General features: G+C 35.6%; 1 protein-coding gene and 1 long non-coding RNA gene across 4 annotated transcripts in view; one reads left to right on the forward strand and one right to left on the reverse strand.

Annotated features, from left to right (window-relative positions):
* Window positions 1–18,210, forward strand: part of FUT9 (fucosyltransferase 9) — a 111,305-nt gene that overhangs the window by 26,572 nt on the left and 66,523 nt on the right. The window lies entirely within an intron of this gene.
* Window positions 4,487–18,210, reverse strand: part of LOC311435021 — a 40,882-nt gene continuing 27,158 nt past the window's right edge. For both annotated transcript variants that reach the window (XR_014691877.1, XR_014691878.1), the window contains 2 exons: window positions 6,629–6,792; window positions 4,487–4,882 (listed from right to left, as the gene is read on the reverse strand). This is a non-coding gene — a long non-coding RNA (uncharacterized lncRNA). The remainder of the gene's footprint in view (window positions 4,883–6,628; window positions 6,793–18,210) is intronic.

An 18,210-nucleotide genomic window follows, 5' to 3' on the forward strand; every position in this document is an offset into this window, starting at 1 on the left:
GAACTGACCCTAGAATTGACAGGGAACACTGTTAGTGACTGGCTGACAGCTAGATATAGCCCCATTCACTACAACCCTTTGAGCTCTGTTGTTGAGCCAGCACATCATCCAGTGTAGCATGGACCTGTTTATCTCATAGTTGGACAATTTGTTCAGGATACCATAAGGAATGGCATAAAAGGTCAAAAATATATGTATACATGTATATATATTACATCCCTTGCCTTCCCTTCATCCAACAAACAGGTGACATTATCATAGAAGGTGATCAAATTACTAAGGCAGGATTTTCCCTTCATGAACCTATGTTGACTATGCTTGATAATAGCTTTGTTCTTCAGGTAACTTTTAGTAGCTTAGATAATGTTCTCAATACTTTTCCAGGTATAGAGATTAGACCATAACAGGTCTGTAGTTTCCTGGGTCTTTCCTCAGGCTCTTCTTGTAAATTGGTATAATATTGCCTAGCTTCCAGTCAGCAGGGACTTCCCCAGACTTCCCAAGAACTTTGTTGAGAGAGGTCCAGATATAAGACCAACTAACCTCTTTAGTACTCAGGCCTCATAAACTTATTATAGCATAAAGATCAACAAAAGCTAACACCAAAAAAAAAAATGGTATGTTTATTACTCATTTTTCAGAGCGTTCTTCTGCAGAATGTTGCTGCTGGAGAGACAGGGAGGAAGTTATGAAGTTCCCATTGATTTCAATGGAGTAATTAATTAATTAATTAATAATTTATTTTTTTTTTGAAGATCCAAAATTCCATAACAGACACATGACATAGGGGAGGATATTTACTCTTCCAAACCTTCAGAGCCTCCTGTCTGAGACTGGAAGTAAAAAGTCTACCACTTCAAAACTACCTTCTGAGATTTACAAGAATTTTCTGACAGATACATCTGTACTGCTTGCCTAATAATAGTAATTGTCTGCATAATTGGGAGCATAAAAAGAGGTAGGTAAGCCTTTGAGGAAAGCCAATTAAGCATGCAAACACTGCTTGTAGTTGGTACAGAAATTTAGGTATTCTAGTTGCATGTGTATTTTCTGCTTAATTGTGATATTTAGTAGCTCAATATTTTCTCTGCTTTGTATCTTTCCAAGTTTAAAGAAGTGATCCTTCAATGCATCTGACTCAACATAACTTCTACAGGGCCATACATCCAAAATCAAATATGGCAGGGGTAAATCACATTCTATAACACTTTGAAGAATGTTCAAGGAACAGCCATAGTGTGACGAAGCTGCACTGAAAAAAGAGTTGGCTGGCTGTTAGCCAGCAATTTAAAATTGTGTTCACAGCCTTTTTTATTGAAAGTGATGCCCATACATACCACAAGATATTTTTACAGTAAATACTAAGTTCGGATGCAGTCAACATGTCAACATGTATGGTGACAGTGCTTTTTACTGCTTTTTATTACTTTTTTTTTTTTTTTTTTTTTTTTTTTGTACAGGTAACAGATTAAGTCCCCATCATTATAACTCTTGATGGTAACTATCCCATTTATTTTGTGTAGGTCTTTAACTGAGACGTTATCAGTTGATAAATAAATGTTCCACTAACAGCTCAGTAATATCAATTATCACTGCACTCAATAATTAATATAATAATCTCATATGCACAAATAGTTGCATTGCTATTAAAAAGTGTGAAAATTGGAAAGTTAGAAAAATATCAGAATGCCAGTTTTATTTGACTGTTTGGCACAGCTGACATTCTATGAGTTTGCATTCTACAAGGATTCACAGGAGTTTGTTGTTTGGAACATATCATTGCTATAGCATTCTCGTATGGTTTCTATTCTGTTTGAAAAATACCTTCATAGCACTTGATTGTTGCATATGTTTTTATTTTCAGAGTGAACAACATGTCCATTGCCTATTTTAGAAACACAGAATTTCTTTTTAAAGTTGATGAATTTGTAGGAGAAAAGGACAAAACACATATGCCGGAATAATATATTTTTTTTTATTTATAATTTAGTATGTTTAGTAACAAAATAAAACATAAAACATGTTATAACTAATAGTGTTTGACTGAGTCCTTACAAGATTTTTTTATAGAAAAAGGTCATGAGTCAGGTCTGAGGTTGCAATCCAATTTTCATCTGAATTCAGAATGAGTCTGGAACCTTAATTAACAGAAAAATAGAAGTTTTGCAGTTTGAATTAAAGGTATAATAAGTAATTAGTAGAATTTAGTCACTAAATTATCAATTTGTTTATCATTCTTCAAGGTATTTATTTTAACTCGCATGTTTGCTCTGGTATATTTGTAAAAAGTAATAACAAATCCTCTCAATCTATTCTTTAATAGGCCTCTTAATTTTTCCCAAGAACAACCAACCCTCTTCTGATCATCACAGTAAGGCTTTTCTCATCATTCTTCTGATAGAATAAATTTTACATAAATAGAAGAGATCAAAATTGATACCAGATATTTCGATGCATGTGTGGAGGGAGCTTGACCAAGGAGACTCTTACTAAGATACAAAAGTTGCCTGATGAAAACAGGAAAAATAAACCTTTTTTTTTTTTTTTTTTTCAAACTCAGATAAATATAATGGAAGATTTTTCATGGAATGGGTCAAACCCAAAGATAGTAGACAAATAAACAGGTGATCTTCAATTCCAGTTCTTCTCGTCCCTCTAAAGGGAAAATAAAGCTGTACCAGGTGTTATACAGATTTTACAATGGCTGCTATTAGGAAGTTTTTGAAAGCACATGTTATAAAGTAGACTCTAGTACAAATAGATTTTTCTGATATTAGTCCTTTGAGGCTGATGTTGCTATGACTAATAGGAATGAGCTAAAAAAAATAGGAGACATCTGAAAGAAACTTATTTTCATTTATCTAAGAAAGGAGTGCGAGGAGTATCAGAGAAGTGAATAGTCGTTTAAGGAAAGGAACAGTAGTAGATTCCTAGAGTAACTTAGATTTCTTTTTTAAAGGTAGAATATAGCATATTTTGACTTTTCCTCCTGCATTTTTTCCAAATTACACATTTTTGCAATTTGCTTTTCTGAGGCAAACTTTGTATCACTGAAGTTAGAGTAAACTCTTTTCAACACCTCCGTGCAATCCTATGGCTGCTTGCAACATTAATTAAACCATGGGTCCCATCTGGATCTAAACTAAATGATGTTATTCACTATCATCAATGCAATCAGGATCAGATTTCTTACACTTAATTAGTGAGATCACAAAAGCTGCCTTCTTAGCAACATTTACTCACATCAAATTACATTTCATGGTGTAAGAGAATGTGAAAAGGAATCTTAATCTGCCTACACACATCCCATTGATATTACATTTTTAAACACAGGACTGAAAAGGAGAATGTTTCTTTTTTTTTTTTTTTTTTTTCCCTGTAGTAGACTATAATAGACAAAAGGTTTATTTTTATACTCTTCCAGAAGGTTAAGTATTTCAGAGATCCATCAAACTATAATTAATATCCATTAATGTATAAAGGGAGAACAGAAAATAAAAGGAAAAAAAAATATATTCTTTTACAGTAGTCATCACTTTTTTCCCTTCAAAATACTAGCAAAAACAAGTTTAATCCATTACTCTCCTTTTTGATTTAAAAATATTGCAAATTGCAAAGAAAAAAAAATGAGTTGTCCAAATAAAGACATCTGAGAGGGATGTGTATATTAACAAACCAAGTTTCTCATTGGAGATCCACTCATGGCTGTAAGCAGACAGTTCATTTTTCTGAAGTTTCTGACACCTGTTCAAACCCTTTGAATATCACAAACATGCAAATCCTGAGCCTAGTGGCTATTCCAGATGTTCTACACTGAGTATGTGGTCTTGATTGCTACAAAGCAAGCTATGACATACCTTCCAGAGCCTTTATGATACTGCCTGGTATTGGCAAAGCCATTTCTGTTGCTTTCCAAAACACTATATTCTCTGAAATGTAAAATCTACAATAATGACAGTAATACAACTAAAGCATAAAAATACCATAAAGCATGGAGTAACAATTTTATGGCAAAATACTATTTATAGAGAAGATGTAAAATAAGGATAAAACTGAAATCAATATCTCTCTCATACTTTCCTATTACAAAATTGTTTGCAGTTCACTACAAACTTAGTAGAGAAAAGGTTTAAAATCAGAATCTAGTGACATATTTTATCACATTAATCAATTCATTATTAAATATTGTACTGAAAATTTACTGAAAATTTCAGTACAATACATTGTACTGAAAATTTAGTAAAAAAGAAAGTATAATGTTGTTCCAAAGCTTTCTACTTTAAAAATACATCACCACAAATCCCTTCTTTTCATTCCCAGTTATTATTTTCTCCAGGAATCTGGTTTTCCTATAGGGGTCTAGATACCACCAGTCCTTAGGTTTTCATATTCAGAAGCTTCCTGCATAAATAAGCATTTCTCCTGAAGCGTATACCATCAGAAACTCACCTTTGACCAGATTCCTGGTTTCAATGCCTTTACAGGTTACAACAACATTGTATGACAGAAGGAACTGTCTTTCTGGTAAGAAAATTGTGAGCTGTGATGAATTTTGAGCTCTTCCAAGTACTGTGGTTTCTGCAGTATCATTTCCATTCTCATCAACTACTGAATCATATTCAAAGTTGTAAGGTTTTTCAAAGTCTTTTTTGTGGCCAGAGTTCAGAGTATCTAAACTGAAGTCCCCAAATGAAAATAGTGACTGTTGATTTTGTTTTACTGGAGAACAGAAACCTTTGCAGGGAGGGTAAATCTTATTAAACAGAAATGAGTGCTTTTGCTGGGGCCAGTCTGGGACTGAGAAATCAACTTCTGCAGGAGGAACAAGTTTGAGTGCCACTTCCCTTTCCATGTGCAAATTGGATTTTCTTAACCTTTCATTCTGTAACATAAACATTTGGATGAACAGTCAGACAAGCATTGTATATTGTAAAACAAAACATTGCACAGTAGACATATCTTCCCCTGGGGAAAGGAATGAAAGAATAAACATGTAACAAGCATTAGTCACATTGCTTAACGCACTACTGGAAGGCACTCAAATATTCATTGTGACTAAGCTATAAAGAGATATAAAAAATATAATAAATGTATTAACTTGTCAAATAAGTTGTTGCATTCTGCATCAGCCTGAGTTTAAATGAATTTTAAGAGTAGTTCCACGTACAGTGCATTTCAGCTGAGTTGGAAAAGGCTTCAAAATCTTGTCAGAAAGAAAATTTTGCATTTGCCTTACTAAGCACAGGTATAAAAAAAAAAGTAATCCTGATCTATTTATTAATAGAATTCTGTAGTAGCACCTGGAATTGGCAAATCATCAGTGGTGATCTTGATCGACAAACAGCAGGGAAATACCCTGAAGAGAGGCCAGGAAACTGGTCTCCTCCTCCTCATCATCAGGCTGTTTCCTAGCAACCTTTCAGTATCATCTCAGATTTATTTCCATTTCCATAGGGACTGAGGCAAGAGCAGTTAACAACTGCAGCACATAGACACAATCAGCCTTGGAAAGGAGAACAGCCAGTGGAAGTTGAACAGAAGGAAGTCAGTTATTTATAAGTTCAGAAGAAAGTTCTTGGAAATATTTGCCACAACAAAGGTGAAACTTCTACCTCTTGTTTAAAGTTCATATCTACAGTCAGTCCCTTAGAGTCTGTAGTTTCCAAGCACTATACTTAACTCTTCTTTAGATACAACCACTAATAAAAACCTCTACTCTCTTCAGTTGGCCTGGGAAGTGTCTTTTCACCTTGCTCATGACTGGCCCTAGTTACACAAGTGTTTTATCTCTCTTGTTAATTAGAAAATAGTATAGGTATGGTGGGCATCAGTCTCTCAGAAACACAGATTAGTACTGAAAATTTTAACAAGCTTCTTCAGCCATATGAATTAGAGAAAGTAAATATGCCAGTTGCCTTTGCAACAAGCAGTATGACTTTGATGCCATAGCAAGGCAAACTGATGGTCTCAGCATTTTTCTGGGTATGGAGTAGTCTGAAACTAGGATATTGAAAATTCATCAATGATTACAGATAGACGCTGTGGTCTGTAACTATGCTCTGCTGTCAGAATTCAAGTTTCTGACATAATGGTAAAGTTTATTTGTGCTGAAGATAGCAATTTTGCAGTCACTATGTTCTATAATACTTTTTTTTTTTTTTTCTAAAATGTGCAGATTTTATATATTTGTTTGTTCATTGGTTTGATTATTTTGCTTCCATTAAATATTTATCTTATTCTCATCACTCAATATCTCCTGACAGATCATCAAGCTGCATCACAATTCCTTCCTCAGACCAGTCATTGGCGAAAGGTGAAGCATGTCTTATCTTGCCAGGAGTTAATCCAATTTGTCACACTTATCTATTTTTCCTAACACTTGCTTGTGTGGTATCATTTTTAATAGAATTTAACTTCTGATGTGGGTGCTGCTACAGTCACTTAAGTTGTTTGGAATCTTGGTATCGTAACCTGTAGGCACAAACAGGGACCTTGAGCTGTCCCCAGTACTGGAGATAAGGGCTGTGCAGAGAAGTCTGCAACATGTATCCGAGCACGCTTTAATCACACTCCACAGGAGGCTGGTGATACAGAATTAATTATGTGACTACCCAATTTAGGGGCTTACCTGTGTTTCACAGATCAGTATTGCAGAACTTTATGCAATCTCCAATGCTCATCTTTGAGCATTTCATCTTTGTTGAATGGTTGAGGAGTTTTAGCAGAGCTGCTTCAATGGCTTGAGGAGTAATTCAGATGTATCACGCATCTGTGTAGTGCTTCATTTCAAATCTGTGAAATATCACGCATTTTAGGCTTAAGTTTATGTTTCAACTAGTACTTATTTGTATTCATTATCTGTATTCATATATCTAAAGTGCAAATTATAAGAGTGAGGTTTTATAGAAGACTTTTGCCACGATGAAGAGCCTTGGACACCTCTTGCTCCTTTGACGGTTTTGTTTTTGTTACTCTCTTTCACTTTGTAACACATCTTTGAATTGCCTGTTGTGCCTAATCACTAAATCCTTTAAATTGGTAGGGACCTGTTGAGGACATCTAATCCAACTCTGAGCAAGAGCAAGAGCAATTTGTTCTCAGCTATGTTCACTCCAGTTCTGAATATCTCCAAGTATGGAGGCTCCACAACCTCTCTGGGCAACGTGTTCCAGTGTTTTACCACCCACTTTGTAAAAGGTGTTTTCTTGTGTTCATATGGAATGTCATGTTGTCATTTTTTGTTTTTTGTTTTTAAATTTGTCCTCTTTGCCTCTTATCCCAAGAAGGGGAACCATGCTAGAAAATGCTCTGGAACAGTAAGTCAGTGAGGTTTAGCAGTGTCAGAGTCTAATACTATCTGACCAAGTTTTTTTAGGTATTTTACATAATGAGGATTTGACATTTAATTCAGAATTTACTTATTTTGAGATAATCTGACATTACACTGGATTTTGATTTACAAGAGTGTTACAGCAGTGTACTGAAATAAAAATACATATGGAATATAACAACTGCGACATGCAGTTGGATCATAATACAAATGTAATTCCTGTTACTGGTCTCTATATGTTCATTGTCATGATGCTGGGCATCCCATGTTGCTGGAAAAGGTTATGTGGTTTAAAGCCCTTTGTTCTCTTCAAAGTTCATTTCATTGTTTGACAGTTTTCTTATTCTATGCTGCACATATATGCTTCCCCCATACTGATCTGACTGGCTCAGGAAGAGAATACTCTCTATTGGTTACCTATGTGAAAGCCATTTATAGAACCAGTTGATTTATCCAAGTGATATAACCATCACCTAAAACAAAGGCCACCCTGCAGTCCACTTTGTCTTGAGATAAATTAGTCTTCCTTTACCATAATTATGGTCACTTCCTGTACTCTTCTCTAAGTCTTGAGCACTTATGCTCACCTCCTCAGAGCTGTATTTCATTGTAAGGGTTTGTAGATCTGTCACAGGTAACATGGGGCCATTGTGCTCCATACGGGACAGTGATATCACAGCCCTCAAAAGGAGCCTCTGTGACACCCAGCTTTCTTGGGGAGGAATCATGAATAAATAAAGATACTTGGCTGGTGCAAAGTAAAAGAGCATTCACTCAAGCTGAGAAAAATTGTGAGCAATACTATTTCATTAGCATTAACCAAAATAAACTCTTAAGTAAAAATAAATGATAAGAGAATGTCTTGTAATGGCAAAATGAGTGAGTGATGTCACTGTATCTGCAAGACAATATCATTACCAGCATAATTTTGTACTAGCTTTACACAATAACTATTGAAAGACTTCCAATATAATTTAGAAAGTTCAAACACCCCTCTCTTAAAGTCCACTGGATTTTGCTTTAATAGTTTATTCCCTAGGGAGCTAAATTATTTATTGATTTGTTAAGGAGTACAATGATCTAAATGCAAGAACTGGAGTGTATGTAATTGAGATCCAATTGGAGGGACATTAACCTACGCACTAAATTTAAGTGCAGACATTTAAATTGGCCCCCAGATTAAAAGAAAGCCTTTTTTCAGTTGGATTTTTTCACTGCCAAAAAGTACATTTTAAGAATGAAAGGGCATAACTCCTCGATCTTTTTCTTTCTTTCTTTCTTTTTTCTTTTTCTTTTTTTTTTTTTTTTTTTCAATCCACAGATTTTCTATCTCATTCTAAATTGCACAAAAGTAACGGAGCAGTAGAATGTATTTTTGAAATGACTCAATGCTTGTTTATTTAAGACTGTAAACCCAGACTGCATTCCAAAATAATGCTAAAAAAATAGCTAATATGATTCACTATTGTAGCTTTCCCAGCATGTCACATTAAAGCAGAACTACTAGAGGAGTCAAGTGATGAGTTTCAAGACCTATGGAAAAAGTATCGAATCAGTATGCTTTTGTCTGAGTACTGGGAAAGTTCAGCGCATTTTGCTTCAGTCAAGGAAAGAAATTTATTGTAATTGGTATCAATTAAGCTTTGAAAGTAACTTTTCTTTAGTAGGGCTGGTGTTCTACCAACATAATCTTATGCTATTGGTTCCTTTGAGTAAATAAGAGTAATTAACTGTTAGACTACCTTTTATAAATTAATTTCTCTAACTGATAATGGGAGCATCTTTCCCAAAAGAATGTACTATACTTGAATTGTCTCAGCCTGGAAATGCCACCTTCTTCCAGTGTTGTGAGTAAATATTGAAAAAATATTTAAGCTTTTTAAAAGTAAAGTGATAGATAATTTTCTCATCTGTCTGATTTGCACAAGATATAATTAGCTGAATTTGAAACTGAGCCATTTTAAGTCTCCTTTCTTCAAATTAAATATTGTCAGTAGGTTTACATGTATATCCCTCTAAACGGTTTGTGAGTTTTATGATGATGCTTGCTTAGGTGCTGCTTCCAAAGCATCCTAATACTAGAAAGCATCCAAAGCAGTAACGTGTTGTTAGGATTTACATGTTCTACATTGCCATTTATCTGGACACAAAATTATGATTTCTTATATACCAATGCAAGAGTTAGTATAATATCCAAGTGAATGTCATCAGCTTGCACTGAAAACAATGCTACTCCATGGAAGATATTAAATGTGGGCTTAGATATGCTGTGCTAAACTTTTTTTTTTTTTTTTTTTCTATATTTCCATCTGTAATTCCATATATACTTAAGATAGAATCTGATATCAATTTGCTTTGTATTGAGTCCTACATATCTATTGGATTGTGCAAATGATAATAAAAGTTATAAAACTTCCTTGAAAAAATATAGTGATTCTTCTCTGTGAGTTCATAGTTTATAAACCTTTATGAACAAAAGAAAAGAACAAGCTCAAGCTCAGGGAACAGTGTTATTAAAAGCTTCCTTGTCTCTAATATATATTTACTCTCCCTCCATGTCTCTCCTTTCTCACTTTTCTTCATTTTGTATTTGTTCATTTTCTTCATCTCTCTCCTCAGGCTATGCAGTGAGAAAATTTATTATCAGTATAATTTGGACCTAGTCAGCTAATTTTGCTGCAAGGTTGCCAGAGACATGGGGTAATGTTCTTGTGCATGATCACAAAAATGTTTGTAGTTTTTTATTATTCTAGCTGTTGTTTTTAAAATATTGACCTTCTGTAAGTTTGAGGCAGACAAAATGTGAATTAATTAGAATCTTGGAATTCTCACTATCTGGACCAAAATTTAAACTGCTGTTATATGGGCTGTAGGTAACAGAAACTTATTCCTGTTTTATATTTTGTTTATGGAGGATTGGTTGCATGTTGTAGGGCCTCTATTGCTCTTTAGTAAAGAACAAATCCATTTTATATTCCACAGCTTACAGGTTGGTTTGGATAGTAAAAAGATGTAAATGTAAATGCTTCTGTGTTCTTAAATCTGGCTATAGAACTTGATTGTGCAGATTTGTAGTGAATGTTGATATGAGCACTATGACCAGTACACTTCAGATCTGGATATTTCTTCGGGCTGAATTGTTTTATATTTACTTTGAGTTCCAAAGCAAGATATGAGGTAGAATTTTAGCAAACATTTTTTTCTTTCTTTCTTTTTTTTTTTTTTTTACGTAAATAGAAGAAAAAATTAATAGCAATGTATTTGTAGATAGTTTAAGAGGTCTACATATGTTAGATTTGCTTTATTTTATTTTACTTTAGTTTTGATTCCTTAGGACACTTTTTCCAAGTTGAATTTTAAATTCTCAGATTGAAAAGCAATGGCAGTGTTGAGTCCTGTGTAGCTTAATGATATTGTTGAATTTAAAATGAGTCGGGCTTTTAAAATCTTTGCATGTCAAGTATCAATGACACTTTTTAAAGTATTGGATAAGCATAGAATTCAGCCTCAGGAACTGTCCTAAAAGAGCTGGCTATTATCTGTCACACTTTGACCTTTGAACTTTCTACAACTACCTTAACGATATTATGAAAGTGTAGGGCCAAAATTGTTATCATTGTATTCATGCCTGGAAGATAAGTATGCTTTCCTTCAAACACAATAATGTGATGGAGTTAGCTGATCAGCTTTCAAAAAGTGACACCCTTCCCCTCCCCTTCTATTATACTTTTCTCCATTCTTTGCATTGCTTCTGCAGAGTTTCAGTATGGTAACAGGGGGAAAAAAGAATCATAACCAGAAGTCAGAGTCAGTACTGACTCTTCAACAGCACACTTACTATCGTATCCATTTTCATATGAGTAACAAGTGATTTTTGCCCTTAAGAGTTATAAATATAAGAATATAAAACTGTAAAGCATACAAGTGAACTAAGAATTTTTTTCATCATTTTACTTTACCTTTATATTACTTACCAGGATTATAGATTAAAACACCTGTTATGGAGAATCATGTTTCTATGAGAATAATAATTTTCAGGGATATCTAAAGACACATGACTTCCTGCAAAACTACATACTAATATATCATACCAAACTATGGTCCAGCTATGATGAAATCATATCTTATTTCCTTCCAGTTTAATTTGCAAGCTTCTAGGCACCCATAGCCATTCTCCATTCTAGAAGAACCACTTCTAAAAATAAATAAATTCTTTTGGCCAACCCCCTGGAAAATGGAATAGTTTCAGAAGGAAAACATGAAATGGAAGCAGTTACTGAGGCCTCCTGAATCCTGGTGAAATATTTTAAGAAATTATCATCCTTATTTTTTGCTCCAGATTTTTTCTGCCCAAGTATCAGAGATAGGAAAATTGAATGTATATTATTCTCTTCGTTCTTGACACCCTGTGGCACATCATACCATACTGAACTGAAATTAATGGATTTTACTTTCATATTATAGGATATGAATTGTGTCAACTGAGAAGCCAATGCACTTCCACTTTTTTTGTCCGTTCCATGTTAGCAACAACATGGCCATAAGTAGGTCAGCACATACAGGGAGACAGTAACTTAAAAAGCTACTGTAAATTCATTAGAGCCTTTGCTCCATTGTGACATAATGAAATGAAAATAAGGCTCAAGTCCCTGTTACAACAGCTAATGACTAATACAGAGAAGGAAGCATGAGCAGTAAAAGACCTATCCCAAGAACAGTATCTTCAGTAAGCAGAAAATATTGGGCACCTGGGAGCAAAATAGCCTGCAGAAGAAGTTTTTTACATGTACGAAGCCAAAACAAGAAAAAACTTGAGAAGGATGGGAATCATTTTCCAGTCCATCCAGCAGTATGACAGCTCATAAACTATGTTACACATCAAGAGCCTCATTGAGTAAGACTGGAAAAGAGATGTGCAGAAAGAAGTAGCTTTCGGACAGCTATCTTTTGTCATCAGTGGATACCCTGAAATCCTTGAGCATCTCAGCCAAATTGCTATTTTAGAGAGTACTGTTGCCAACCTCTTCCACAAACTATCACAGCACATATGTATATTAATTGCCAAAGGTGTCAAGTAAATCCTTCTGCATCTTGGTTTCTTAAACATGACAGCCTACACAGAATGTTTTTACTTCATTTTAGGCTGCTATACTTCATGTGAAATCAATGGCACTGGTTTTGTGCCATTGATTTACACCCTGTGTATCCTACTTATGCCAGAAAATTTATGCATTTCTGACAGTAGGCACAGACCATAATCATATATTTCCCCCTTTCCTTTTAGTGCAGTAAAATTAGTATGTCTGATTAAAATATCTTCATAGAGTTACGGGGACAGCAGTATCACTACAAGAGAGGTTCTTCTTGTGTTTAAAAATTACCTGAGGGGTTTCAGATGCTCTTTTAATTAATTTATAATAACTTCTGAGTATAAGTGACGATACAATATCAAGTTATTGAGACAAAATGCCTGCATGCCTTTTGAATTTTATTCGGTAATTCAACTGGCCTACTGAACAGGGATTGCCTCAGCATATGGCAAAGATTCAAGAAATTTCCAACAAAAAATAGATGACTGAGATGAAGTCTTAAAATTGTACTGCCAAAGACATTAATCTGTTGGAACATATATTACTACAGACCAAATTGTAAAGAAAGGGTGTTTGCCCTTGATTCATCATTACCTTTACATTTGAAAGGTGATGCCAAAATTACCTTTGTGAATACATTTACAGGAAGATCTTTCTACCCATCTTTGAACATATTGAAGCTGCCTGCACAGTGGTGCAAGTATAATTATATAAGCAAAGCAAACAGCAAAAATTGTACATGTGCAAATTTATTTTAAAATTAGATTTCTGGCAAGTACATTAAAAAGGATTGAGAGTATGTTAGACTACCCAAAAATAATTGCCACTAAATTTAATCAGTTATGTGGAAAGTGAAGAAGTCAACCCAAGGTCAACTTAAAAAGGAAAATGAATGATTTAAGCAGCCGTTGCACAGGACCAGATGGCATGACTGGAAGGTTAAAAACAAGAAAGGACAGAGTTCTTCAAATTGTGTTAATTTATTAATGTATGTATACTATAATCATGTAAATTAAAGGATCACTAATTATTTACTAATTAAATTTATTAATTTACTAATTGCTGAAGGGAAAGACTGTGGAAAGAATGATGAAAAGAATCTCAAGAAACATATACCTTTTCTTCTATTCCTATCAATAGGAAGTCCATACTTTTTCTTTAAAATTTTTCATACTGCTTATGGACATTTCCAGATCTCTATACTTGCCCTATTTATTCTGGAGTATAAAGAAGAGCAGGCAGGCTATGGTTTCTACTCCTGCCACTTCCTGCTATCCTCTCTACAGTGGTCTTCAAGGATGCTTCCCTTTTACATCTATTTATCCTACATTTTAGTAGATATAGGAAACACTCATCTAGGAATTAAGAACACATAATTTATCCTTGTGTATCAGGTTTCCCTTCAGACTATTACTTCATCTTTTGTTTATCTTATCCTCTCACATCTGTACTCCAGACAACAACCTTCTCTATATTCCTTGAAACTATTCTCAGCTTTGCTGTGACATTAAGATATTTTTCTTTCTTGACACCAAAAAGACATTATAATTTAACTGCTCATCTATTAATGAATTAATAGCTCATATTTGTGAAGGGCTAAAAGCCTGATGAAGACCAGAGAATTCTGTAAGATCGTTGAACGTGAAGCTAATTACTGCTTTGGAAGTTAGTGTATAAGATATAGGAAAAATAAGCATTGTTTGAATAAAGCATGACGAGCAGCACCTTGGTCCTTGACTCTTTCATGTGATTAGACCTTTATGTAGGATGATAATTTTCAAGGAAGACCATCTGATAAAGATGAAAGGTAGTGCAGTGGACAGAGAAGTAGCTTAGAAACCAGGAAAGCAACATCCTTCTGGGTCTCATGTCCACATCTAAACAGAAAGTTAGAGCAATTTACTGCTCATTGAAGTAAGCAAAATAGGTATAAATATAGTTCAGAAACTATTGTGGAGTTCTGATACAGCTGCTGCACTGTTTGTATATTGGTGGGGGGGAGGAGGGGAAAGTGGGGGAAGGAGGAAAATATATAATAACAGGATTTTACAGATAAGGCCTTGTCCAATAGAAAAGACTTTTGGTCACTATTATGCAGGTGAGATTGGAGAATTGGCTTGTGATTTAAAAGCCTTTTTATTATTACCAGTAATCGCACCCATTCAGTTCATTAGCTGACTTGAAGTTCCCTACTAATAGGAGGACATTTTTATTTAACAATGACACATTAAAAATTAGTCATCTTACCCCAAGCTAGGCTCCTTCTGTAGCAGTTTAGACACTTGGTAAGGGCAATTATGTCTTACAAAGAATTTAAATCATAGGCTAATTCATGTTGGAAGTGGTCTCAGAAAATTCTCAGTCCAATCTACTGTTTCTCAGGGGTTCATCCTACTGGGCCTTTAAAAATTCCAAGAATGAAGACTACACAACATCTCCAGGCAGCCTGTTCCATGATTCAGCTGTCTTCAGTGGAAAACTTTTCTCCCTGTATCTAGCCTGAACCTCCTTTGTTTCAGCCTATTCCTGTTGTCTCTCATCCTTCACCATTGTGAAGAGACTGGCACCATTTCTCAGTGACCATCTTGTAGCTACTAGGGGGCTTCTTTTAGGTCCCTTCAAAACTGCTTCTTCTTCAGGAAGTGCTGAGCAAGGTGAAGTCCATCAGTTTCTCCTCACAGGGCAAGTGCTTCATCCCCCTGAGCATCTTGGTCACTTCTGCTGTGCTTTCTCCAGATTACTGATAGGGCTAGGGAGAAAGGAAGGAAGGGGGAGGAGAAGGAGGAGCCTCAAAATTGGACACTGTGTCTAGGAATTGTCTCAGGTAGAGAAGGATAATCACTTTCATTTACCTCTTGGCTCTGCTCCTCTGTTAATACAGCCCCCAAAACTGTTGACATTTCCTGCTAGGGTACGTTGTTGGCTCACATTCAGCTTACTCTCCTCCAAGATCACTACAATATCTGTGTCCTTTTCCACAGTGCTGCTTTCAAGCCATTAAGTCTTGAGACTGTATAATCACAAAGGGTTCTTCTTTGTAGGTGGAGAACATAATGTTGTTGAATTTCAAAGGTTAATACTGGTCCATTCCTCCATGCTGTTTGGTACCTTCTAGATGACATCTCTGCTTTCAGGTGAACTGATGAGTGTCCCCAGTATCATCTGCAAACTTGAGAGTGCAGTCCATTGAATCCTCCAAGTCATAAATAAAGATGTTAGAGGGCAGGTCCCCATTTAGACCTCTGTGGTACTCACTATTTACTAGCCTTCAAGTGGACTGTGGCCTATTTATTAACTGGCATCCTCTGAGTCTATCCAGCCAGTCAGCTTTCCACCCATATAGTTATCCACCCATACAGATCATGTCCTAATCTGCATACAATGAAGCTCTGAGAGACAGCCAAATGCCCTGCTAAAACAGACACTAATTACAGCCACTGCTCTCCCCTTGTCCACAGATCCATCCACTTTACTATAGAAGGTAATCAGATTAGTCAGGTGTGATTTACCATCTCCCTACCTTGACTCTAGAATTCTACATAGTTTACTGCTTAGATCATATGCATTTATAAAATAAGATTAAACAAATCCTAAAGTTGGTCTTTCATAGTTCTAGAAATTTTTATTCACATTGTTCTTTGTAAACTCAGGACTCTTTCCCTCACCAACTGTTTTAATACATCAGTTTATACAGAAAATGAAATAAGAAAGTTTCAAGTAATGGAAGTGTAGCATTATTTCAAAAAAGTGTTTCTGGCAGACTGGATGGCAACTGCATCATCAAGTATCCTGCCAGTTCTAGGCTGGCTCCTCAGTACAACTCAACTTGGCAGAGCTAATATGTACACAAAAGCCAATTAGCTATGGGTGATTTTTTTTTCAAGTTTTCCATTTTAGCTCCCATTAGAGCAACTGATCAAGCTCCCATTGCTTTTTGTGGAAACTAGGTTATGTCATTAGAATAATTCAGAAAATCCAGCATATCTCATTTGGTTTTGAGAAGCTTTGAAACTGCAAATCAAACTGGAAATTGGGTTGTTCTGAAAGGAGAGAGGAAGCTTTATTTGGAAAAAGACTTTTCAAAATCCCAAACTAACTCTGAAATGCAGCAAAGAGAATCTGATGGCCCTAGTGAAATAGGACTCCTACAGTATATTTGAGGTGTATTAAGACAGAAAGTTAGAAACTTTATTCATTTGAGGAGTTGCTAAGAACATTCCAAACATTATCACTAATTTCTATCACTTTATAATATCATAAAATCATAGAATCATAGAATAATAGGGTAGAAGATCATCTACTTCCAAACTCTTAGCCATGAGCAGGGACACCTCCCACTAGCCTAGGTTACTCAAAGTCGCATCCAGCCTGGCCTTGAACATCCAGGGACTGGGCATCTGCACTTCTCTGGGCAACCTGTGCCAGTGCATCATCACCCTCTGAGTAAAGAATTTCTTCCTCCTATCTAATCTAAATCTACCCTCTTTTAGTTTAAAACCATTTCCCCTTGTCACTCCACAATCACTCCACTCCCTGACAGAGTCCCTCCCTAGCTTTCTTGTAGCCCCCTTTTAAGTTCTGGAAGACTTAAAAGGGGGCTACAAGGCCCCCTACTTATAAGGTCACCCCCGGATCTTCTCTAGGCTGGATAACTCTCTGTCTGGAGAGGTGCCCTAGCCCTTTGATCATCTTAATGGCCTTCCTCTAGACTCACTCCAACAGGTCCACATCTTTCTTGTGCTGGGGGCCCTGCAACTGAATGCAATACTTCAGGTGGGATCTCACAAGATCAGAGTAGAGGAGGAGAATCACCTCCCTCGACCTGCTGGTCAAAATTCTCATGGTGCAGCCTAGGATACAATTGACTTTGTGGAGTGCAAGTGCACGCTGCTCTCTTGCATTCAGTTTTTCAACAACCAACACCCCCGGGTCCTTATGGAATGGATAGAGCTGCTCTCTACCCATTCTCCACTCAGCCTGTATCTGTGCTTGAGATTGCCCTGATACAAGTGCAGGACCTTGCACTTGGTCTTGCTTAATTTCACATTAATTTCATAGTCTCACCTCTCAAGACTGTCAAACATGCTTTAAAGCTTATAAAAAATAAAAATATTTATTTTCCATTTCTAATAATATCACATACATGTGAAGTTAAGCTGCAATCAGAACGATGTTTCTAGTATCAGTGCACTATGTGCTATGATCCAGAAAATATTACGTAATTTTGGTATGCTCTAACCTTTTCCTTCCTGGGAATGTCTGTTTCCACAGTCTGTTGAATATTTCAGACTAAGGAAATATTGGACTAAGTAACTTTCTGCTTATCATAGTTAGTTTTCCTTACACTTAGCTAGCTGTAAATTCTATTCTATTTGCAAATGTGCATGTGCCATTTCCCCATTAAGACAAACTACACAATTATCTTCATAGGATCATTAGAACAGATACTAAGTTAAATTATTTGTGTATATACAGATAATTACAACAGAAACCAAAAGCTTATATTGTCTCTATACAGGAAAGTTTTCTAGTTCTGTTGTTTGCAGGTACAAAGTGTAGGCTGAAAATGTAACTTCTAGCTCTGTTGCTCAAAAGAATGAATCATGAGGCTTAAAGACTCCCTTACAGGAATATACGTCAGGAAATAATCTGTTTATCAGGGGGAAAATAAAGAGACTGACCTATAATACTCCCATATATGTATGTAACAAGGGAGGGCTAATGGATACCATGTTATTTAAACTACAACAACAACAACAACAAAAAATGTCCACAGTTTATAGATGGGCA

The sequence above is a fragment of the Aythya ferina genome (assembly GCF_964211825.1).
Source record: "Aythya ferina genome assembly, chromosome: 3".
In the NCBI taxonomy this organism is placed as follows: domain Eukaryota; kingdom Metazoa; phylum Chordata; class Aves; order Anseriformes; family Anatidae; genus Aythya; species Aythya ferina.